Source organism: Colletes latitarsis, chromosome 8, assembly GCF_051014445.1.
Source record: "Colletes latitarsis isolate SP2378_abdomen chromosome 8, iyColLati1, whole genome shotgun sequence".
In the NCBI taxonomy this organism is placed as follows: Eukaryota; Metazoa; Arthropoda; class Insecta; order Hymenoptera; family Colletidae; genus Colletes; species Colletes latitarsis.
The window spans coordinates 30,290,756-30,315,933 of NC_135141.1; the positions used below are offsets into that span (position 1 = coordinate 30,290,756).

Sequence of the window (25,178 nt, forward strand, 5' to 3'; positions counted from 1 at the left end):
GCTAGTTTGGATAAATAAATGAATTTAAACTATAAACGAAAACAATAACATTTAATAGTATTCTAAATTTGCAAAAAAATAGTAAAGATACTATTTTCTTTCGCCTACAATGTAAACAAAAATTTAGTTGTGATACGTATCGTAATCGTTGGCATATCGATAACCGTAAATCGTATCTTGGTAACGGTGGAAGGTCGACGCGCGCTGAGAAAGACGCGCCGCCAATTATGTTGTTCCGTCGTTTCGCCGTACCAATTATGTAAATCGTTCTTCCTCGCGGTCGACGAAGTTGCAACGCGAGCGACGGTCGTTTGCATATCGCGATATTCATACGCACTTGAGAAATGTAAATGGCCCGCCGAAACGGCGACCCCGGCAACGCGGGACAAAGAGGACTTTAACGGGGACTGAATGGAGAGAAAGAGAACGACGGTAACGTTGCTAAAAAAAAAAAAAAAAACGACGGGAAATTCGCGAGCGCCATTAAAGGTTGAAGAATCGCCAATTAAAGCAGCAAAGCTTATCGATGAATTTGCCGCGTAGAAAAACGGGGACGAAATTCGAGCTCGAATTCTCTGATAAAACGCTGTTTCACCGTGGAGGACTCGTGGGTTACAAGGTCGAATCGATCGACCCTCGTTTCGAAACATTTTCTCGATGTTCCGTATTTTCGTGACAAAAGTTCTGATTTCTTCGTCTATTTTCCAAATGGTAGGAATTGGGGTATATAGAAAGCGTCAAGGCGGCGACGAGCGTTCCTTTATGCTTTAATTCCATGTGATAAATTTAATAGACGCTTTTATTAACTTCCTTTCGCAGAGGTAATCAAGAAAAATATCCCGAGGTTTTCGAAGCGTGCAGAGCTGATTGCGATCCTACTTCTATTTATGAAATGTCGTGCGTCGATAGGAAAGAGTCTCGTTACGTTCCTTATTTTTATCTTTACGCAGAAGGTCTCCTTGTGTTCTCTCACAACAGGAAATTGCAATTTATTCCGATAGAATTGACTACGTGGATCTATACTTCGCTCCTTTAATTATTCACTTTCGACGACCGCTGCGTTCTATAATTTTAATCGCGCTCGATTCTTAACCCTTCATTGCTTAATGTGAACGTTGTAGAAATTTCCTTGAAATGATTTCTGCTTTGAAATATAAAGTAAAACTCATCGAACGGAGAGTCAGCGTCTCGTGCAAATTCAGAAAGTGTACAGAGGCGTTCTGGTAGCTGAATCCACGATAACGCACGAATCGTCTAAAAATATCCAACGGATATACAGCGGCGCGCTTTGGAACCGTACTGTTGATGATAATGACGACGCAGCGTTGATATCGTCGATTGTTTTGTCTCGACTGAATCGTCGCGTGATTACGCGAATGGATTAACGCGAATGCAAAAGCTGATTTGCCAATGACGAGCATAATTCTCGTCTAGATAACGAATTTTGAATCAGGATTAAAAGTGGGCTCTCAATCTCAATTGAATTATCTTACTTAATGTTGATTTTTACCAAATTGGAAAATGGAAATCAATATTCCTTTGGAGCACTTAAAAAATAATCAACTAACGGAGGATTACGTACATTTTCAAGTAATTTACATATATTATACAATATTAGTTTAAACTTGCAGAGGGCCCAAATAATAAGGGTTAATTCGCTATCTGTTTGGTAGAAATTGCGATAAGTGTTGAGAAGACACGTTGTTGGTCGAATGAAATTCTATTCGTCTATTTGGATTATGTTTGGCTCGCGATAAGAACTTGGATGCATTTGGACCGATACATGGTCTGTTTTACCTCAAAGTTCGCTCCAAATGATCTAGAATTCTGAATTCAACTTCGTAGAGTATAAGATGGCGAAGAATTAGAAACCCGTAGATGCGTTTGAAATTGGGGACCGCGTAAAATTTCGTATTCACCCGATGGACGTACTAAAAGGTAAAAACCAGCGTCGGAGAAAGCAGAAAATTGCACGTACACGATCCCCAAATTCCTTCTTGCCGCAGTCATCGATGACATTCGCCACTCTCACGAAACACGCTAAGAATTAGAAAGCACGGGTAACACGGACGGTTGCGATTATACTACACGGATGAGGGAAAGGAAAGTCCAGGAAGATTGATGATCCCTGGAAGACTGACAATCACTGGATCAGACATCTCAGACAACTTTTGCGGAGTCAGTGACTAAGCTAGAATGTCGATAGTCGGAAACGATTGTACTCACCCGGGCGAGGAACGCGTGATACACCGATTATAGTTCAATAATATTTTAAGTATTAATATAGAGACAAGATCTGAACCTCCACGACTTTCGAAAGTTGTTTATATGCTCGATGTTTCATCGATTTCGTCGGTTTCTTAGCGACAAATAGCTGGTCGCCATTTTGGAGCACTTTTCCGACCCACCGAATAATTAGTTTCGACGTGGTGTTAAGAGAAATGTTGATTTTGTTACAGTTATTTGAGATTGTTCCTTCAGTTTCACCATTTTATAATGAATAATTATTTTCAAAAATCCGGCACGCGCAACCGAAACTACTGTCTTATGGTGCAAGAAAATTGCACGATCTCTTGTTTCACAAGTGGACGAAGATCACCGACGCTGCATTTTGTCTATCCGCTACGTTTACTTATTACTGTATCATTAGATACACGTAATTTACTGTGTTTACAATAAACGTTTACGTTTCGATTAAACCATTATTGCGTTATTTTTACAACGTACACATGCGATCCTGTTTCCTCGGCGGCTACCAGCGACGACGGCGTCTGCGTGGCGTCAGCTGGGCGTGCCATCTTGCACGTCTGCGTCTGGCTGCCCGTGGTATCGGGCTACCATGAAGACGAAGGTCGATCGTTCGCGCGCGACGAGGAAATGGAACGACGAACGGAGGGGAACAGGAACGACATAGGAGGGTGAACGTGTCTCCACCAGGCAACAAGGCGAACGAGGAACGCTAGACGAGGAAAGAGGTGTTCGAGAACATACTTCATGGAGGGTGGGGGAAGGGGGGGTTCGAACCGAGTGCGGTCGTTGGAACGAAGGGGTGGCAATGGCGAGTCGAGGGGAAGGCCGGTTTACCAGGAGTTCTCGGAACCAAACCGGTGCTGCCGCTACGAGGAGAGCGTACGTTTCTTTCTGCCGTACGTGGAAGAAACGAGGAGAGGGTCGCGGTTTTAGCAGAGTAACAGGAACGCCAGAAAGCTGGCTGGCACGAACGCGTCGCTTTCAGGAGGTCGTTTTGGCTCGCTGCGGGAGACTCGGGGTTCCAAGGCGAGGAGGTGGCCCCACCGGGTCGTGGATCGAACCACCGATATCGCGAGTCGCGTTCTTACGCCTCGGTGAATCCAAGAATCGGGACGTTTGTTCCGTTCCGGGGAGAACAATGATACGGTGGGGGGTCAGAACTTCTTGGCAACTAGGTGTACGCAAAGATTTGAGGGGAATATATTTTTTTAATCGGTATTACTGCCATACGATGACAATGTTTTATCTATGGAGACGTTTGACTATCGCTTGATTGTTAGTTAATATCAGGGGGCTTAATTTGAGATTGTTGAGTTGTTCCTAGAAGTAAATCGTAAATGCATGTTAACCCCTTTACGTACGATTTAATGTAATTTCTTGGATCTTTTTCTATATTCGTGGTCGATATGTCTGAAAAGAACCCTTTGGTGCCACCCTCCACATAAGAGTCTCCATTTTTATTCAGTTTGAAAACTTGCAAAGTTTATTTTTCAGACCCTAAAACTTTAGCGATCTCCTGGATTTTTCATTTGCCGCGGTTCTGCTCCGCGTAAATCAGTTTTCCTAACGTCAAAAGCCAAGATTCAGAAGAAGATGTCTCCGTCGGGGAGGATACCGATCCTTTCTGAAACAGATTTAGTCCCGTTGATCAGTTATCGATCAACAAAGTCACTTCCAAGAGAAGAAGCATTCTTCTTGAACATTTCACCGGAAGACGGTTGCTCGCCATTTCATAAAGGTCGCGGTCTTCGAAAGAGTCTCTTGCCTTTGTTCGGTATCTTGATTAGGCCTGGCTTCTCAATGGACGCTTCTTCGAGTGTCCTCTTTTGTTCAAGACCGCGCGAGACGGTTTTTAGCGCAGCCGTGAGAAAAGAGCGATGGAAGGTGGGTCGATGTTACGTTATGAAAGCGGGCTACACAGCGTTGTTTGCCGTTTCAGGAGGGGGTTTTATGAAATTGCGCTGCTCCAGTTTCTGTTGCTTTCCTTGTACGCGATTGGATTGCACGACATCTCGCGGATTGATCCTGGCTTAATAGCGACCGCTCGTTTGGGAGTTACGAGCGATTGGAAATAGGATCCCGGGGGAAAAAACTTCTCGCCAAACCAGAGCTTTAAGATCTTGGGGAATTAAAAACTTGGGATCTACGGATTCTAAGGATTGAATCAGATCCATTGTAGTTGGAGATCCTGCTGAAGTTTTGCTTCTTGAACTCACCCAAGGAGCACAGGCTTCCTACAATTTCGTTTATAATTAATTTCAGCATCCCTGCGCGGGAGTCCAACAGACCACCCGAAAAATTGCAGAAGGCGGTCAGAAGAAGAGGGTGCAACCCCAAAGGTGTGCTATTTGATCCATAGTTTAATTTATCCTCACAGTGATCTTTGTATTTCCGTGTTGTCCAACATCTGACCAACATTTATGATCAGTTAACACTTTTCCCCAGATTTCTCCTTATTCTAGCTACTCAAAGACTTAAGATCAACGACTATCAGGTCCAGTTGATCGTACAGTCCCCTCGAAAGTCCAGGATCGGAGGATGCTGGGTCCCAGGGGACCCGTGATTGATTTTTACAGTAGCTAAACGCGATTCGACGCGTCGGGGATGCTCGCTCCGGCGCTAAAAAATCCCAAGCTGGACGAGGCTGAACGCGTAGCTGGATGTTTCATCAGACAACGACGCGGGGTGTCAGTGACCCTGCGGTCGAGGCTGCTGCTGCAGCAGGAAAACGTGGAACCGCTGCGCGAGTAGATATCGATTTGTCTGTGTTCGCTAGGAAAAAAAGTTGGCCGGCCTTCTGACGTTCGCCTCCGATATTGCCCGTAGTCCACGCTGACGTGCCATTTACTCACTTCGACGACCTGTTCCCGGCTCCGTTCGTTCTACCTCCTGCCGTTCCACCTCCTCGCGAGGCGCACGAGAGTCCTAGGCCAGCTCGTTGCCCCGTTCCTTCGAGCTTCCTTTTTGATCGATGCTTTGGGACCTTGAATCCCTGGAATCTTGAACAAACAGAGGATGTACGGAGCGTCTGGGGTTCACTGGGGGATCGCGAACTCGCCTAACGTGTTTGCCAGGTCGTTCTGATCCTGAAAGGTCGTGCACACCGTGAACCCATACCCATTCCTTGTACTGTTACACTGGAAGAAATAGAAATTTAAGAAACACTGTGATCGTCTGTATTTTTACTATATATGTATGTATACCTAGAATAAGTTAAATACGAAAAGGGAAAGAGGAGGAGAGGAAGATAGAATAAGGAAAAATGTAAATGAGATTATGTAACTAATGCAAAAATGGAAATATGGTGTCGAAGGACTGAGTATAGAGCACCTACGCACCCAATAAAGGAATACTGAAACTAAAACTGTTATACTAACATGTAGGATGAATCTACAAGATCTCCAAATGCGACCAAAAACTGGACGATTCTTCTCCAATCACCGGTAGTTCTCGTCGGTACGAAAATTGAACACAACTATGGTAGGATATTCTACGTTCTGAAATATAATTGAACAGAAGTAGAAATAAACATCATTAGTAATTTGCGTCTCCATTAATAAGTTACGACACAAACGCTCTTGGCTACGAGGCTGAACACTTGTCTCAATGACGGATGGAAATAGAGCTGTAACGCGTACGTCTAGTTCGGTTCAGAATAACTAATTATGCCGGACAACCATGCTACTGATTAATAGTATATACCGACACGTTTGACATCAATATCAAGCAACGCCTATCTCGATAACGAATGGAAGTAGACTCTTGCGATTCAACATGATCAACTCGTTCGGCGACTGGATATTCTACAAATTGACACTTCGTTGACGCGTCGCTGACAGGCGATCTACATTAAATTTTTCATTCACGTAATCTACGTTCCTGATATTGGAGAAAAGAAACACCAACGCCATCCTTCGTACGTAATTAGTACACTATGGTAATTACACGTATACTCACACGCGGTTACGTATAGTTCGAACAAGAACACATTGTATCGGTCAGTTTTATCGTTATACATTGTCTTTATTAACCAACGCACATTCGAACCTCTCGAAATAATATAACTACCTGACTCGAATTTCCTTCGGGATAACTAACTGTGTGAATACCAATATAGCGAACGATGTATTTAGAATCTGTTTCGTTTGTATGAACAGTGTCGTTCCTGAAAGGGGTGGATTAAAGTCTTTACGGCTCCCGTTAGCCATTTTGACGGCAAACGTAGCGAACAAGACGGGGACGCAGACGAAAAACGGTACCGGACTCCTGCCATTCGTTACGCGACGCTAAAGGTCAAATAACTGAGAATCTCCATCACATTTGTTCCCATTTGCGAGCATAAAGTGTAGCTGCGCTGAGAACACTCAGCAGCCCGCCTACGCAAATGACTTCATTGCTGAGTAACGTACGTCATAAAAGTTTCAACGTGAAGCACTCGCGCGCTAAATGGAGTGTATTTACTGTACTCGAAGAATATAACGAGAACATAATGATTTTGGCGAAGCACAAACCGTCGAATGAATTTTTCACCTAGAAAGGGATCTTTTCAATCGATCCCTGAACACTAGAATTATCAAACCTGTAGCGTATTTGTATCAGAGAAATTAAAACGATAGATGCCTGAATAATTATATAATGCAATGGAAATAAAATGTAAAACGACAGTTTTTCAAAAATTCAGTCGAATAAATTCTTTACAAGATTCAGTAGAAATTACGAATGGGTAATCTTCACTGTTTTGGTAGTTCTAATGTTAAGTAGACTTTTTTTAAAATTTGTTTTTTGCAAATACGACCGTTGGATAAACTCTCTAATTCATTGACACGAACGTCGAAGCTTGGAATCGGCGGTCGGGCTTTGTGGTCGTTGGAGCGCGAAAGGAGAGATCGCGAGTGAAAAAGGAGGCGAAAAAAGTAAGCGGGGAAGGGTGGTGGCGAGAAGGCGATGCGACAGGAAGAGGGCCGCCTTTCCTCCCATGATTCCCTCGAATTTGCATGCGAGCCGCCTTGGACCGGTCGAGATATCGATTCGCAGGTGGCTACCCGAGGGGATTGCTTACAATACGATTTATTACGGGGGACCACCTGCTCGCAGAAATCTCAATCGTGCCGACTCGATACCGCCATAGACGGGAATGATGGAAGCGCTTCCTCCGCGCTTCCCACGGATCTTCATTAGGATCTCTCTTGGCCGGCTGTTCCGGACAGAAAACTCGCCCCGTTCCCGTCGTTCCTTCTCGACTCCTGGTGTTTCGGCTCTAATGGTCGAGCCACGGAATATCTGCGCGATATTTAACTCAGAAACGTACTCGTTGGTGTCAAAGGGCTGAATATAAAGCACCCACGCACCCAATAAAACAATACTCAGACTGAAACTGCATACATACATTGTTTAAGTGTATAAATGTAGGTGAAAATAGATTGTTTAAGTGTAAGGACTTGAAATGACACGATAGGTGCGTAAGAACTTTATTATATCAGTGATTTCCCCGAGTCGAAAAAGGACGGTGTAGATTCAACGGGAGCTTTCACGCGCCGCGCGCCATATAATAGAGCAATATATTAGCAGACGCGATAGAAAATGGTTCGCGCGAAAGTAGATCCGATGGAATGTCGATAGATGGGCTAAAATTAAAAGTACGTTGAATAATAGCCGTCACTTTCATCCCTCTCTTCCGGGTCGATTCTGCCTGGCGTCGTTCCACTTGTTGATATTAGGCACCGTGCACAGTTGGACGCGAGTTCGACAGATTCAGGGAAACCTCCAACTACGAACGAGTGGTTAGCTATCTGGCGAACGAGAATATCACTCTACAAAACCACTTAAATTTTTACTTAGCCAGCAATCTTAATAATGCAATATCTAACTCTCTATATTTTAAAAAACTGTGCTCGAGATTTAAAAATTTATTCACTCAGTAAAAATCACTTTCTTGACAAGCGAGGATCAACTAGAACTTCCTATACAATGCTAAGAATTTAAACAAATTTGTATTTTAACGCACATATGAATTAGTCAAACCTACACATATGCCTGATAATTAACCCTTAAGTGGATTATTGAATTATTCAATATATGTAAATGTAATTATTTGAAAATTTAGGTAATCCTTCACTAGTTCATTATTTTTTAAATCCTCTAAAGCAAAGTTGATTCCCATTTACCAATTTGGTAACAGTCAACGTTAATATTTGCTTCAATGGTCAAGTATTTAGACATTATTCACTCTGGTCAGTCATTGATGCGTTAACCCAGCAATAAAAACGCGATGCACCCACCCAAGTATTTCATTCAGAGTCGATCATCATCATGCATTATCGGTAACATTGGTCGTCGGTAGCTTGGAGCACACGTATTTGAAAATACTGCATAAATATTATTGCTGTCGCGGGATTGATGGTTGTCACCCGCAGCTCGCCCCGTCCAATTTCACGTGCCAATTCCAGCATGAAATGCACCTACTTAATCAGCAACGATGCCTCCGAACGATTGCCTCCGCGGCAACAACTTCTCTCAAAGCAGACAGGAACATCGAGAACGTATTAATAGCTGCCATATAGTTAACCCGTGCACGCGCATCGCGATCGCAAATTACGGGCCCGATTCTGACAAAGACGAAACGACGCGGCCGCGTCAAGGCATAACTTCTATTATAATTAATCCTCGATCGGCTATCAATCGAACATTCGAGGTGGCTCGTCTACGTCTACCGACATCAACGATTAATTACCAATAAACGCCTCCGTGCCCGTGCATAGCCACGGTTTGTTGATTTCGGCTGCCCGTTAGACGGAAATTGATTTCCACCGATGGTCGATGATAACTTTTATCGCGACAAATTGATCGCCATCGCGGCAGGACGCGTTTAACACCGAAACGCGGTCAAAGTTCGATACGCCAATGCTCGTTGAATTATCGAGGGAAATTAACATTCTTGAAGAATTTATTTTAAGAGAACGGTACCAACGACCGGTCCGAGGTTCTTTATATTACGGCGGGAATTATTAATAATCGCTGTCATAATTAGCTCCGCGTTGGCGAGCCTTCCGTTTTATCAGTTTCCTGTTGCTCGTCTCAAAAACGCGCGGAACATGTTAGGGCAGCGCTATCTAGTTGCTTGGATGTACGAGCAGGAATAATTGACGATAATGTAATCGAACCTGTTTCCCGCGCTCGAAGATTAATAGATCAATCTTGTATCTATTTCTTGAATAATCAATTCTACGAGCGTCGGAAGAAGTTCCATTAGATGTTGTATATTATTTCCTGGTTCGAATAGTTATTGATTATCTCGTACACGCGGAATGGAAAACTGTCAAGCGAACGAACCGGAGGTTGAAACGTATGACGAATTTGCGATTAAAAATTGTCAAAGCGATAAAATAAATTTCTTTTGGTCTCAAACTCGTGCAACTTCGACACGATAAGGAATAAAGTTTTGTTGGAACTTGTATAAATCTGTTGACATCGATGCTTTCTTCGGTGGTCGTTCCTGGTAGCAATCGTTAAGGGTGAAAGTTTGAGGCGAGGATCCAGCATTGGTCCTCCGTTTAGGTATTAAAAGGCGTGACTGTGAATTGTTGTTATAGGCGCGCGTAGGCATTACGAGTCGGGCTATTAGCACAGTAACGGCGAAAGAATGCGCGCGTAAAAATAACCTGTGACCTGTTATGCGTGAAGCTATTTTCATCCCCCGTGGTCTTCGCCACTGTCATCGAAATCGTGGGAGGCGCCATCAACGAATCGGGCGAGCACTGGGTGTTCCAAGAGTCAGTGGGCGTTTTAGGGAAGATATAGAGTCGGAGGGAATGCCTCTAGACAATACACGGATCTCTGTGATCAGAATTTTGCAAAATAATGTACCAGAGGTTCCCAAACTTCTTCGTTATTTCACTCGGTTTATGTTCCGTCGATGGAGTCCGATAGTAGCAAAGAAATGGCGATGACTCTGAATAATCTGAGGGTTTTTAACGCGAAGAGTCAAAGAACATTTTCACATTTGACTCGACTCGAGTCGATTCTAGTTGTAAAATATTATTTTATTTGTATTATCCACCCGCACCGTAAGCGATGCTCCAACTTATTCTATGAACTGCTTCGATAATTGCAAGAATTTCTAAGTAAAATTTCTTGCGATTACCACAGTTTTATCGTGCCATAAACGATACTCATATCGATTATCGTAATAATTGCAAGAATTTTCAAGTTCGTTCTCTTGCAACTGACCTATAACAGGTGTTGCGTTTCATTGCTTCACTGTTCTGTACGTAACTTCTTATTGTACTAATTGTCTCGATGATTACTAGAATTTTTAACTCCATCGGCCCAGCGATTACCCGAGGGTTCCACCGTACTTATACACGTTTTTGTCTCGTATTACCATACTGAATCACCCTGTACATTCATGGTTGCTCTGACGCAGCAATAATTCATACACTGTACAGTACTATTATAAACGGTAATGTACGCTCGCATACACAGACGACGAAGCGTCACGCAACCCTGGAACACTTCCTCCGCGTCGCCGGGCCATTATCGAAGACGCAATTGGCGTTTTTGCGACGTGTCCCTTGCAGCGTCTCGCGATTCGCCGGATAGGGTTTTCAATGGCGCGACGGGCGAGTCGATGAATCGATTTTCGTTACGGAGGCATCGACGTGGCCACGATGGGGCATGCGACGTCGCTCAATAATTCATTATCCGAAGACGAGACGGAGTTTCGTAAATAATGTTATTATTTTTTTATTAACCGTTTCTGTTACGCACGCGTGAAGCGAATGCATGCTCGCGCTGGGTCTATCCTAACATATGGGAACCGTTTCGACGACGAATTAGGAGCATATGGACGGTGAAAAAAAGAAAAACGACGAATCGTGTGTCTCCTTTCTCAAATCGATATCTTTCCAAAAATAATTATACCTACTTATTTTTATTATTTATTATTCTCACCCTGAAAATGGAGGGGGTGCTGTCTTTACCCAAACGGGATACACCATTTTTTAAACGTTGAAAGACCAACAATTGTTACTACCTTTACTTTTAATCCCATACAATGACGAGTTCTTGACGTCAAGTTTCACAATTACGAGGCTACTCACACTTCATCAAGTCTTATAAATTGAAAACAAGTACTCGTAAATCTATCTTTTTTCGTAACAATTGTACGCGTAAATTTAAACGGAATGAAATAGTATACGTTTGAAAAATTACATTAAATCGTACATCAAGGGGTTAATCTTAAGTCACAAATAAAAAGTGTAAAATATATTTATTTCTGGTTGTTCCGTTCGAAGATTTGGCCGTCGAAGTAATTAAATTTATTGCAGTAATTTGTGACACGGGCTAATGGAACATTGGTCCAGAATGGCAGTAACATTGAGATTCGTAAAAATGGTCATTTCCACTCCCTTGCGCGACAACACAATGCGCATTCAGCGTTGGATAGTCGCGGTACTATTACGACCGTTTCCTTGTGGAATTATGGGATTCGACCGGACGATAAATCAGTCCCATAAGCGGTACGCACGTGGGCAATGCGAAACGCACGAACGTACGAACAGGCGTGCGCCGACTTGTGGCTTTTCTCGTTCGATTCCGATCGGTTCGCGAGTCGAGAGCGCATCGTTACCGTTTATTTGCCCATAAACGGTCGTTGATTAATGCCCACCAGGAACCGAGATCCAAAGGAGGGATGTACTACCCCGACAGTTATGAAATCTTAAAAAGACATATTTATTATTCCCATGTACGTTGCGTTCGGTGAAATTTCTTGAGCATGCACTCGATTATTCAGACTATTACCGTACAGAAAGATTCACGAGCGATTTATAAAGAAATCTCAAAGTTCAAACGTATAATTTAACATATTTTCCTCCCTCCGCGAGGACTACTGCATATTATGAAATTGTTCGAACCTTGAAGGCTCAAACGTTTAGGTAATCAGGTATCGATTTAAAGGGTGCCTGGGGGTTGTCTTTGACGTTATCCTTCGAGGAGTCTTCGAACGAAACAAATTCATATAAAATTAATTTTAGAATTTTTTGATAGTTTTAACATCTTCAAAGAAAGTTAAGTTAAATGTAATTTTTTACGATAATTTAAAGCACGAGTTCGAGGAATAAAAGTTTAATTTTGCGCAGCTGTATCCTGGATGGAACACTCCCTACTATTAGTGAATTATTAAACGCTGCGACTCGGAAATATTGCAGACAATTACGCATACGTATGGGAACCATGATGTTTCTTGCGCCCAACGGGTGCTTAACCAAGCTGTACGTAGCGTAGTACCCTAATCAATGTTCCCGAGCTAAAAAGGGGGACTAAAATAATCCCCTTGACATTCTCTTTCGCCCCTATTAATTCGTGAATGTTGTTCTAAAACACCCTGTATACAATGTATTCTCAAACCGATGGTAAAAATTGCTGTATTATTTTTGGAAACATCCGAAGAAGATACAATCTCTTCAAACTTTACGAATGCATTCTTAATATTCGTTCGACAAAGACGTTGGTAAATAAATAAGCGGATTAAAGTGAAACAAAATAACGTACGGAATGCAATTTGCGCTTACGCTGTTTCCAAACGAGCGCCACCGCGCGAGAAGTGCACGGACACGTTATTTCGCAACGAAGGGATTAAGTTCCAAGAGTTTAGTAATACATAAATCCATTCTGCTAGCATAACAGAAACCAGGTGAGGTTTCAATCCTCCACTCTTAAATGTCCCCTGACGCCGGTGACTGCGGCCGCCTGTCGCCATTCTAGATTAATCCTAGACTAGCCAAGTCTTTAACCCGTAAGTATCAACGTAAAGAAAACTTGAAGAGAGTTTCTGTGTCACCCAATTTTATCTGTGAGTTTTCTTTCAGCTTTATTAACGGAACGGGATTAAAACGAGACTTTCGTTTTGTAGTGAGTGGCTGGTTCCAAGAAACAATTGTAATCGCGATAAAATCAAATTGAAATTATTCTTAGGATAGATAGAGAAGTGTAAATTTGTTCTTAACGAATCTCTGTTGAGGCTGTAATTGAGGCGTATCGCGCGCGTCTCCGTAAAGCGGTTTCTACGAACACCGTGAAATTTACGATTCAATTTCGCGCACTTTTTCCTCTCCTTTCAACAAGCCGGAAATTACATCCCCGATCGCGGTAATACGGTATTCAAAGGCTTTCGGCCGATCGATGAATCAATCCCATACGCGGAACGCGTGCGGTTAAAGGCGCGTTTACACCGTTCGAGCACACATTAACGCGTCGATAACATCTTCTACGAGGCTTAAATTTCATTTAGAAACCACAAATCAAAATCTTTTCCATTTTAGCTTCGACTAATTGTTTCTTTCCCAGAGCGTAGAAGCACCGAACGTGAAGGAACATTTCTGACACCCTGTGGATACGAGTCCAGCGTTCCTAGTATATTTTCATCGGACACTAATCAATGATTCTCGCCCCGACACGTTCAATTTCGACGAGTGTTCGCGCTAACGCGCGAATGTTGTTAAGTCGTCCGCGAGCGACGCTTAACAGGATTTAGCGGACCCTCGCGAAATAAATCTCGGTTATTTCGGTCCTGCATCGACGTTGCCCCCCTGCCTCGTCGCTCTCTGCTTAGGGAAACTCGCATAAATTCCCTCGTTAGCTAGTTCCCGGTGGCTTTCGGTTTCGCGCGATTTCGAATTACGTATCGTTTGTATTGGACGGTAACGCCGACGGAATTTACTTTCCCGGTAACGACTGGAAAATGCTAAGCAACCCAGTAGATTTACGAATACGGGCGAGCACTATTGCACCGGGGGAAATTCCAACCCCACCGTAACCGTGTCCACCGTTTGCGTTTACGTTACCGGTACAACTGGATCGCTTAACAAAAGCAAAATCGCTGTCGACTTAAATATAATTCATATTTTTAATTTGCGTCGAAGGATTTAGTCCACAATCTATCAACACAGGCCCAATATTAACCCTTAAGTGGACTCTCAATCTCAACTGAATTATATTACTTAATGTTGATTTTGGGAAATGGAAATCAAGGATCAATTTAATAAAACGAATTACTAATAAATGCTAATGCGAATGGCAATGATGAAGTGAAGAAACTTCGTATGAAAGACGTAAACATGAGAAGAGACATACGGTCGATTTGCTTTCGCCGTTTCACCGTTCAGATACTCCATAAAGTAACTAAGCCAGAAGCTTCGTAAAGCTGAAACTCGACCCACTTGCGGCGCGCTCATCCCGAATATCCCGTTCGACGGGTTCTGTTTGAGGCACGGAACAATTCGCGACTCGAGTTCCTACTAAACGTGTCAACAACGGGCCCGAGTACCCCAGGAAACCGCCGAATTCGGCTGGAAAGCTCGTCCCCGGGAACACAGCGATAACGATACGGCGCACTAACGACGAGCGAAACGTTGCTTTACATTTCGAGGCTGTGAGAGCATCTCATTCGGGATTCAAAGCATGCTCGCCAGTAAACCGAGCAATTTGGCCTGTCGTACGGCGCAGCATACGTGCAGAATTGCCTTAGCTTCTTCCACCTGAATCGTTCGTTCCGCCGTGTAAGGTGCGCTTCGTCGTTTCCACTTTACCACCGGTCGTCCGTGTTCGTCTCCTTCCCAGTCCGTTCCCCTAATCTTTCCTGTCTCGCGCACACGAAGCGAATAGAAATTATTAATCAACCCCGGGCCTACGGTAACACGCAGGTACCGGGTCCTGGGAAGCGCCATGGGACGCCAACGGATTCTTTGGTGTGCGATGAAACTGGATTATAAATTGTATATTTAATTGAAAATGAATTTAAATTTGTACACGGGATGTTTCACGATCAAGATCAAAAATTTCTTCGAAGGAAAGGGGGTTGCTCGATTCGGCGGCGTCGAGAATTATCGTTGTTTCGCCCTCTGATCGCGATAATTAAGGATTTTCCCTGAGAAACAAGGCTAACGAGCTGCTAACGAGCAACCAACGCACTTGGTATCGCAATCGATGCAGAGGGCTGAAAAACGATCGCTGAAAATCGATTTTTCCCCCGTGATGCACACGTTTCATGGTTTAACCGATTAGCTACTACTATTTCTATTCCCCCTTATACCCCACGACGTATGCATCCATACTTTTGTAACGATAAAACTGCAATTTACAGTATTGTATTCGATAGCTTATGATTCGAAATCTTCTTCTTAAGTAGCAGTTCTCAAATTTTTTATCCTTGCATTCTATTGTCGAAGATAGATACAACAGTGACAAAGGGTTAAACTCATGTTTTGATTAAATCCATCAAACAAGTGGAAAATTTCAATGAAACGAGAATTGACAGTTAATGGATTAGAGTCTAAAGATTGGGTTAACCGAGAACAATGTGAACATCCTGGATCTCAATCTAGGATTAGCGTAGATCGTTTAATCGTCGGTGTCTCTTGGTCTTTCTGGGGGATTTTGCCAGTATCCTCTTTCTGGGAACCTACTGGACCACGACTGGAGATTTATCGCGGTCCAGGTTGCACCCTTCGCCTTGTCTCGTGCCTATTTTCCCCCTTTTTTCCCTGAGAAAAGTCTCGCCACTCGGTGGCGCGCGGTTTTAATGAGTCTCCTTGCAGACAGCCGCACTTCAGACAGTGGCGTAACAGTTCAGATGATACTGGCTTTTCTGACTCCGATCCGCTGTCCTGTTCCAGGCTACGCAGTCTTAATCCTCGTACAAATTTTATTTTATCGAACAAAGATTTCCCTATTTACCGATACTTTTCAAATAGAATAACTTGGACGTCACGATTTATCTAATAAAGGCGAACTTTAGATATATTCTAATTATAGATGTTATATACTAGCGAATCATCAAAGTATCTTATGCAGAAGGATGTGTTTATCTAAGTTTATCGAATATCAACAGAGCAACATTGTTAGTGAATCATCGAAGCATCCTATCCACGAAGATAGGAGCTCATAATATTCAAACTATAGTAATTGGTCAAATTTATCTTCTGGAACATCTACGATAAGCAAAGCTGCAACGCTAAGGATACATCAGGACATCCTGCCTGCAAAGATACGGTCACTGCCATAACTCTCCAGCACCATTGACTGGTCAAACTTATCTAAATCTTTCCCACGTACAACACCGAAGAAGCAGCAATGCTATCTTGTTCAAGGAAACACAAGTTACTCTCCTTATCCTTAAACGCTACTAATCGGACGAGTTTATTCAAATCATGGTTATCTAACGCTAACGAAGTTGAAATCTTCAAACCCAATTAAGTGGAAGAAATTTATCTAAATCTCTTGGATATCTCTCATCGACACATATACAACATATCGATGTTTAAAAAGACGTAAGCTATTTTCTAACTTTAACAAAACTGCAACGTTAGCGATACCTCAGAGCCATTTGGGACATGAGTTACTGTCACGACTCCTCGAGCTCTATTAACTTATCAAACTTGCCTAAATCTGTCCCACAGCCAACACTAACGAAGCAGCAAAGCTCACGATCGATCGCCGCGTCCTATTCGAGAAGACGTGAGTTACTCTCTCGCGCTCAAACACTATTAATCGCTATAAATTTATGGAAATTTCCCTGACATCCAACATCAACGAAGCTGCATCGCCAGTGAATCATCGGAACGACCCACGCATACGTGCATCAGTCACTCTCGCGATCTTCGCGAGATTTATCCGAATCTCTCGATCGTCAACGAAACGCCACTAAATCGGTCAAAGTTATTTGAATCGTTGTAATCTCGGTTGGCCATGGCATCCCGCGCAACGAAACACAAGTCGCGCTATAAATTCTTAAACGCCACGATCAAATCGAATTTATGCGAGTCCCTCTGAAGTTTCCGCGTCGACAAAGTTGCGATGGCGAATCGTCGCGGCGCATCTCGTCCAAAGAGGCTCTTACGATCCTGGAACCCCTATCAAGCGTCTAAATTTATCCAAACGTATTTGATACAAGGTTCCCAGAAAGCTCAGTAGCCCCGGCTAACCGATTCGCCTAACTTCGTTCCGCTTCTTGGCACGCGCTACGACACTGTCGTGTCTCGTAGCCGCTTCGTTCCACTCTGCTCCTCTTTCGTCCACATCCGCCCCCGCAGGCCGCCGCGGCCTCCTTCGGGGCTTTCAATATTTACGTGCCTGCTCGCTCGGGATGCCCGTGTCCCGTGGAAAGGCTACGTCGCGCAAGAACAAAGTGGCTTCGTTAGATGCAAATCACTTCTGGAAGCGATCCAAGGAGCGGCATAAAGGACAGGACGCGGGAACAAAAGGCGCCGTCCGCTGGTATTTCTGCTTGACAAATTCGGAACGACTCGCGGCCTGAATCGATGCACCCGGGGGATCCGTTCGATCCACGGAGATTCGTCGATCCTCGTTGTTAAAGCTGACGAACCGATCCGAGTTCCGACGCTGTCGAAATCTATATCTATTTGTTTATGGGCACAATTCTGGTGTACGAAGATAAATGGATAGTAATTGATTTTAAATTGAATTGGAGGAAAGAGCACGTGCTTTACAAATTACAAATTCTTCGATATATTGTTTTGAAAATTAACAATATCGTCCACATGAATTCAACTTCGTTTGGTATATGTTTGAAACGAATTAGAAATTGAAGCCCGAAGCATACATAGATCCCGAAGAGACTGATACTTTCAAAAGCTGTTATACGAACCTAAAAATTAGAGCTGAAAGTACACACGTGTTCCACATCGCCTAAAAACTTGAAATTAACGAACGACGGGCTACTATACTCGATATTTGGTCGTGTTTCTTGTTAGCGCCGTGGATCCGTGACTAAGTGGATCTAACTTATTAGCGCGAGCGTTCGTTTGTTTTCTTTGCCGAGTATGTTTGAAGAGAGTCGAGGCTCATTTTACTTTCTTGCGATCCTTCTTCGGCTATGGAGCCGATACGTTGAAGTGGACAGTGGCTGAGCTCTACCAGATAACACTTGGCGTTCCTAGAACCCATCCGACCGCTCGAGAAGCCTATCGTGAACGTCTGGGATCGTTGAAATCACCTTTTTGTCACCCACAAAACATTTTGACACGATTTTTTAAATTCTCTCTTTGGCAATTTTCTTATTTTCACGGGTAAACTATGTTTCGAGATTTGAGAGATTGCACGTAAGTTTCTCAGGATAGGGGGAATGGTATTAAGTAGAGACGCTTGGGCACGTCGTGTCGCGGAGTTAGGCTCGTCGTGGTTGGTTAATACGTGGTCTCCTTTTCCGCGAATTTCTCGCCACTCAACCCCCACGTCGGCCTGGTCTGGCCCGTCACCCCTGTTGCGTTTTATGTCATTGGGCTTTACGGAGGTTTCACGGTGGCTGAGAGGGTGGTCCTGCGATCCGCTGGGGTATTTATCGACTGAGTCGTTTGGCGCCGGCGCTTATACCACCACAAACGAGGTATACGAGTAGACCTTTCACCCAATGTATTTTTTCGGCTCATTTTTATGGGTTAGGTCTGGGTTAGGAAAGTGAAAAAATTCTAGAAAATTCGAGTAAGTGCTGAAAGTTATCGAAGTAGATAAAAAGTTTGTTAACGATTTTCGTATTTACCTTAACAGTGACCGATTACGAAACTATGATCATACTTACAACGAATAATTTAATAAGGAGTTAAAACGTTAGTTTTAGTTTAATAGTTTAAACGTTACCAATATTCCCTCCAAAAGTCGAGTTGTCTGCCATCTGTTATGGTGTCGTTCACGCGCCAATAAAACTTTCCATGGCGTCGAATTTCAATCAGGGACTGCAACAGAAATAAAACACAAATTAAATCATAATTAAACGATAATTGATAATAATGAGAAAATATCAAAAGGTTGAATCATTATAATTAAGTAATGATTAAATCGAAACCGTATTGCAAGAAATCGTAATTAAAACGCGAGTAGTAATAATGGAAAGATCAACAGGTTAGAAAGACGCATCTCGGTCGCGAAACGCTGACACGTGTTGACGCGTCTTACTACGTTAATTGTTAACATTGTATTTGTTAACATTATTCACTTCGAAGCTTCGTCCACAGAACTAGTAATTACGAAAATGCATCCTGATATTTTCTCTTCGAGAACCTTTCGCGATTCTGGTACTCAAATGGTTCAAGTACGCTTTTAGTTGTCACCTGATCGGTTAATCCCAGTTTCTTTAAGACTACCAAAGGGCTATCGACGTGAAAATGATCGTAAATGGCGTAGTAAAGGATAACGATATATCCATATTAGAGTTCCAAGATTAATCCATGCAACCACCTCGAACGTAAAGGAGAGTGAATCTTTGGTATCGATGATTTTTCGATCCTTTGGCGGGACAGTTAGCCCTTTGCCCTTAGGAAATTCGCGTCCTCGACCTTCGAAGCGTAGCTCGCTCGAGCGCGAGCCAATATTTACCAGGAGACCACGAGCAGGGGAATTTTCCGTCCTGGAAGGACCCTCGATCGGGAGAAGAATCGCGCGGTGGGGGGTGGAACGTGGGAGCGGGTGGGTGGGAGTTACAGGACACGCCGGTTTTCGGGACGAAGGCGTGGGAGTCGAGGAAGCGTCAAGGACAATAGAAGGCTCGTGAAAGGATCAGAGGAGCAGGACGGGGCTGTTGGTCCGCCGTCGTGTGTCGGTGATTTCGTGCGGGACGCTGATTGGTCGGACGGCGGGTGGATCTTCGATTTACGATGCTGCTGTGCGTCGAATGACACGCGACTTCCTCGCGTCGGAGTCGATTTAATTAATCGGCGCCCGGCTGGCTTTTTTTTTATTTACCACCCGTGGCTGGTTTCTAGCCTCGCGGTCTCCTGATCCTGTTTCCTGCAAAGAGATTGATAGTTGACCCGAAGAGGAGGGGGATAGAGGCACTCGATGGTCGCTTTCTCTTCCCGTCGCCTGTACGCGTTTTCTACCGATTTCACGTCAAAGAAAATCGAGAACGATGCCATTTTTGCGATTGTGATGCAGTTAAAGGGATATTTACACTGTGAAGTGTTTGGTTTGTTTTTTGATTTTGGGAAAGAATATTTCGGAAATACAATCCTTACGTTCGGATTCCTGGAAAAAATGAAATTATAGTTTGAATGGCACCTTTAATATCTAAGTTCTTGCACTTCGATCGGTCTATATTTATTAACTATGTAGTTTCGTCGAAGTAAGAAATATTTTTCTATACTTGAATACGTTCGGGGAAGGTCGAGAAGTTTGTTAGTGACTTGGTGAACCTAACTTGCTTTTATTAATGTCAACTCCATTTTGGTCTCGCAATCGATGGGCAAGCATTGAAATAAAATGTGGTCATTTTCCCATTCGATACATCCGAAATTTAGGTTCTAAAAACATCCTGTGGACGTCCTCTGGATGTAGCGTGCTATCTACGATCGATCTATAATTCTTGTTTTATTTGTTTGTGTGGATATGAAGCGGAAAATCATGGCTGTCACGTGTGTTCGACGCTGGAAATGGGCGTGTCGTATATACGCGACTCATGCTAACGAACGTTTTAATTGAGTTTCGAAGTTAATTTAATTGATATCGATGCAAGGTGTCGGTTACGCGTGAATGAACAAGTGGAGGGGAGTTGTTAGCAAGGTTTCTTGATTTTCCTACGTGACTCGGGACTTTTCCCCTTGTTTGCATCCTTGTTTGTTAAATAGGTTGTTTTACGATTAACGATAATATTAAATAAAGAATTTGCAAATACGTAACGCAAAAATTCAATTGACAATCTTGTACTGGAGCAAGGAATAAAAGATTCAGGTTTGAACCAAAATGGAGGGGTTCGACCTACTTTGAAGATAAAATACAGCTACCCCAATAATTGTATACCAATCACGAAGAGTTCATTTTGTTGTGGCGCGTTAGGAAATTGTTGGATACGCAATGTGTTTTTATCCTGTTCGATGCATTATATCCAAGTCACGATTTTCTGATTGGGAAAACATTGATTTAACTAATATTTAAGAACGTTATTGCAAGGAAAATTTCGCGGAAGGGGTCCATAAGTTTCTGTTAGATTTCCGAAAGGAGTCTTTGGAATAAAAAGGCTAAAGATCGCTATTATGAAGGAATGATTATACTGTTTGATTCACCCATTCGCGGGATCCGAATTGATCTTGGCGAAAGTCATTCACCAAGTTTCTGTGGTGTAGTGGTTATCACATCCGCCTAACACGCGGAAGGTCCCCGGTTCGATCCCGGGCGGAAACATATTTTTTTCTTCCGATTTTTTATACCCACACGCACTGAACCCAGTACGAAAAACCTTTTTAAAAATACGCATGCATGTACGTTTAATTCTGAAGTTATTTTAAGTGTTATACCGTAATAGCGACCACCAGAATTAGCAATAAATGTTCGTAATTAAATTTTTCAACTATATATCATCGACAGACGAAGTTTGAATTTTTGTTTATTACGAAGAAAATAATTTGGCCCTCGAGAGGTTTGCACGGTCTTAGAATGACACATAGCGTTGGAATAAATATAAAATAAGAGCTCAAGAAACGAGGTACTTGGAAAATTGTTCGAAATCAAACGTGCTTCGATGCCTTGCAAAAAGTAATATTTGTAGTGAATGTTAAATTCACATTATAATATTGCAAATTATGTAATTTATTATGTCCAGGTGGGAAATATTAAAATTTTATCTAATTTATAATTAGTTAGTAGAATGTTTGGAAGTCATTTGCCATAGCAAAACATGCTTAGATATAACGTTTCCGTGGTGTAGTGGTTATCACATCCGCCTAACACGCGGAAGGTCCCCGGTTCGATCCCGGGCGGAAACATTATTTTTTGCGTTCGATTTTCTTTGCTGAAAACTCATCTGAATTGTTCTGCTCGATCGAACAATAATATAATTTTAATTAAACGATAATAATACAAAAAAAAAAGTGATTAAACAATACATTTCACGCTACCATCTCTCGGAACTCTACACCAGTCAGTTCGTTATTGTTCTTTGCAATTGCAGGGACATTATAAAGTACAATTTTCAATATATTTCTAAGCTAAACTAAGTTATAGCTTTCAATTTAATTCAAAATGGAACACTACGACCGTTCCAATAATAATTTGGACAAAGACTTTCCACCTAACTTAATAAATGAATATATAATGGAATAAAGATCTAGAAGGAAATTAGACAAAGTGTTAGCAGAGGGGATAGATTGCAATAAAAAGAAAAAAGACAGAAAATGGAGGTCTGAAATTTAGAAGCGTGGCGTAGCAGAGCAGAGACAGATATGAATTAGCCGAGCGATATGAAAGATTTGTGCGGACGAGATTGGCAAGGTAGAAACGGGAACCGGTGTCAACTATTTTATATATGAGACAACAAAGATGGAAGATCCATCTCCGTTCCGTGTTGAGCCAGCCAGACTTTTAAAAAAATGACGCGATCGAATTTACGACCATTGTACGTGGACCCCGGAAACTAAAATTTCGGACACGTTGAATACAGCAGCGTATATTGGATTACCGTATCACTGTAAATTGGATTTTCATTACTACGATAAGAAAATACATATAAACCGTAGAATAAATCGATCTTCGCATTTATGATGTACGTGGTACGAAATTCTAGTTCCAAGATGTACTTGGAAGCCATTTTATCACTTATAACAATGGATCTTCTATACAAATTACCTTTTAAATTACTAGAAAAGAATCACGATAACCCTGCAGTGTTCCCAGATGTCGAAAATTTAATTTTCTAGAAAAATTGATCAGTCTTGAATTTTAATCGCTTTGAAAGCTTACGAAGACAGCTCAGTAGGGGTTGAAGGGCGCGTGTACCTGTACGTGTCCAGTGTTGTCCAAGAGTTTACAACGTAAACAAGTTTTTCTCGTTATTCCCGATCGCGGGACTATGGAAAGTCAACGTCTCGAGATGCACGCGATACGCCCTAGCAAACTCGAGCTCTCGTGGGTCGACGCTGTCTAGAATAGACAGTCCCGTTTGCAGAGCATCGTTTTCGGGACGGGCGAACGTGCAATCGCAACGAACAACAGAGGGTGGTTTTCGAGGGTGCAGTTGGGAACGATATCGGAAGGAAAATCGGGCCGCGAGCCAACCAGCGAATCAGCGACCGCGGCGGACTGGCATATCGAGGTCATCGCACGAGACCTCTTTTTTCGCGTTGCTGCTGACGATTCAGAGCGCAGAATGATTAACCGTGACCAAAAAACCGAACAAATTGATCGTTCCTCGTCTTTCTAAATAAAATAAATATATTCCATGGTACACGGAATATTCTGCTACGAGTTCGAAACCACCGATCCTGTGCACCTTTATAACCGCGTTTCGTACGATAAATCTGTCACGAATTAATCGTCGCGATACTTTTTTGCAACCACGGTACCGATATCCAGAAAAAGGGCACAAAAAGTATGAACGTTTACGGTTTTACAGACGATCGGTTAAAACGCAAACCATAGGTAAAACCGACGCCTGCACCGGCCTTGCATATCGATTTTCTTGACGTCGCGAAACGCTCTATCCTTATCAAAGAGTTACGCGTTCTTCGGCGCGGCTCGATTACGCCTGCGATCGTAAACATCGCTCGGCGATCTTAATAAACCAACCGAATGTTCCTGTTTTTATCGATTCAACGACGCCAGGCCTCGATTTGTGGAAGTCGATAGAACGAAATACGCGAGGTCGCGACGATTCGTCGTGGTTGTTTCGCGGCGATAAAACGCGAATTTACGGGGAAGTCGACGAACGAGCGTAGTTAGTATTGTGCTGCGTTTACCGTTTCGGTGGAAAAATTGATCGATGATCGCTGGCGAATTAAAAGGCGTAACGTTGTTAACAAATCAGCCATCGCTGGTTTTTGAGTTAAGCTACCGCGCAGAAAAGATGTGTACTTGTTAGATGTTATCCATACTAACTGTAGTTCATATTAGAAACCGTATTGTAAATATTATAAAATATTATATGTGTGATACAATATATGTATACAATAACAAGAAACGAATGTTAACGAGGGATCGCTGTACCATCTAGACTCTACGTCTTCCATTTTAAAATGTCTCATCGTGAATTGTAAAATTCTATGGAATTGTGACATTTCTCTTTCGTTTGGATTAGCCGTCGACGAACGGCGCGAAACAGAATCGTGCAAAAGAGAGGAAGTTTGTCGCCCACGATGGATCGAAAAGCGTCGAAGAAAGCGAGAAACGGCGCAGGGGTCGCGATCGATATTCCGACATCCTGGCCCACGCGCGAAATCAATGCCTGTTGGCGCCGGTGAGGGCCGGTCACCATATTGCGGCCGGTCGACGAGCCGCGAAGGTCTGGGTAATAAAAGAGGCTGGTAGGCGCGGCTGTTCGAACCGGTAGTCGCTTGTACCAGATAAGATTAGCCTCTCTTTCGACCAGCTCATTCGTCCACTCCGACGATTTCCCATCGTCGAAACGAGGACACCCTCCGGCCTTTGGTTCCACGACGATTTTTAAACCCGAGTGCAAAAGGAACGACAGCTTTTTTTTATCCACTCCGGTGGTCTTTACCTGCGAACCATAATTGTATCTGGCTGTCGTAGTCAGTCTTTTCAAAGAAACTACGAAAACGTCAGAAATGGATCTGTAGGTCAGTTTTGATTTAGTCTTCTTGACTCAGGTTGTAAGAAGAATTAGACTTCCTCGAGAACCATCTCTAAACTGGCTAGGTCTTTGCCTGTGAACCATAATTCGATGAAATTGCAAGAAAAATAAATCCAAAAGCAATGTTACCCGATAGAAATATTATCGTCGAAGGGCTAATTTCCTCGTTGTGGTCGAGCGTATAACGCGAAAGAGACATCGACAGTGACTAGCATTGTCAACGCGATGAATAGTCCATCGTCGTCGAAGGATGTTTGGAAATTTATGCAGGAATCCCGGCCGCATTCCGTCAACATGGCGACTGTGGAACGCGGCCGAGCGATGCTCCGTCGCTCGA

At 43.0% G+C, this 25,178-nt stretch overlaps 1 protein-coding gene and 2 non-coding genes across 3 annotated transcripts in view; 2 read left to right on the plus strand and 1 right to left on the minus strand.

Annotated features, from left to right (window-relative positions):
- Window positions 1–18,922, minus strand: part of LOC143344808 (ras-related protein Rab-37) — a 122,649-nt gene extending 103,727 nt beyond the window's left edge. The window contains exon 1 of the mRNA XM_076771250.1: window positions 18,904–18,922. The gene's annotated coding sequence lies outside the window, so the exon portion shown is untranslated. The remainder of the gene's footprint in view (window positions 1–18,903) is intronic.
- Window positions 18,923–21,365: 2,443 nt separating this feature from the next.
- Window positions 21,366–21,438, plus strand: Trnav-aac (transfer RNA valine (anticodon AAC)). The gene has a single exon. It is a non-coding gene; the product is annotated as a tRNA-Val (tRNA).
- A 508-nt stretch (window positions 21,439–21,946) lies between these two features.
- On the plus strand, window positions 21,947–22,019 carry Trnav-aac (transfer RNA valine (anticodon AAC)). Its single transcript has one exon. It is a non-coding gene; the product is annotated as a tRNA-Val (tRNA).
- The last annotated feature ends 3,159 nt before the right edge of the window (window positions 22,020–25,178 follow it).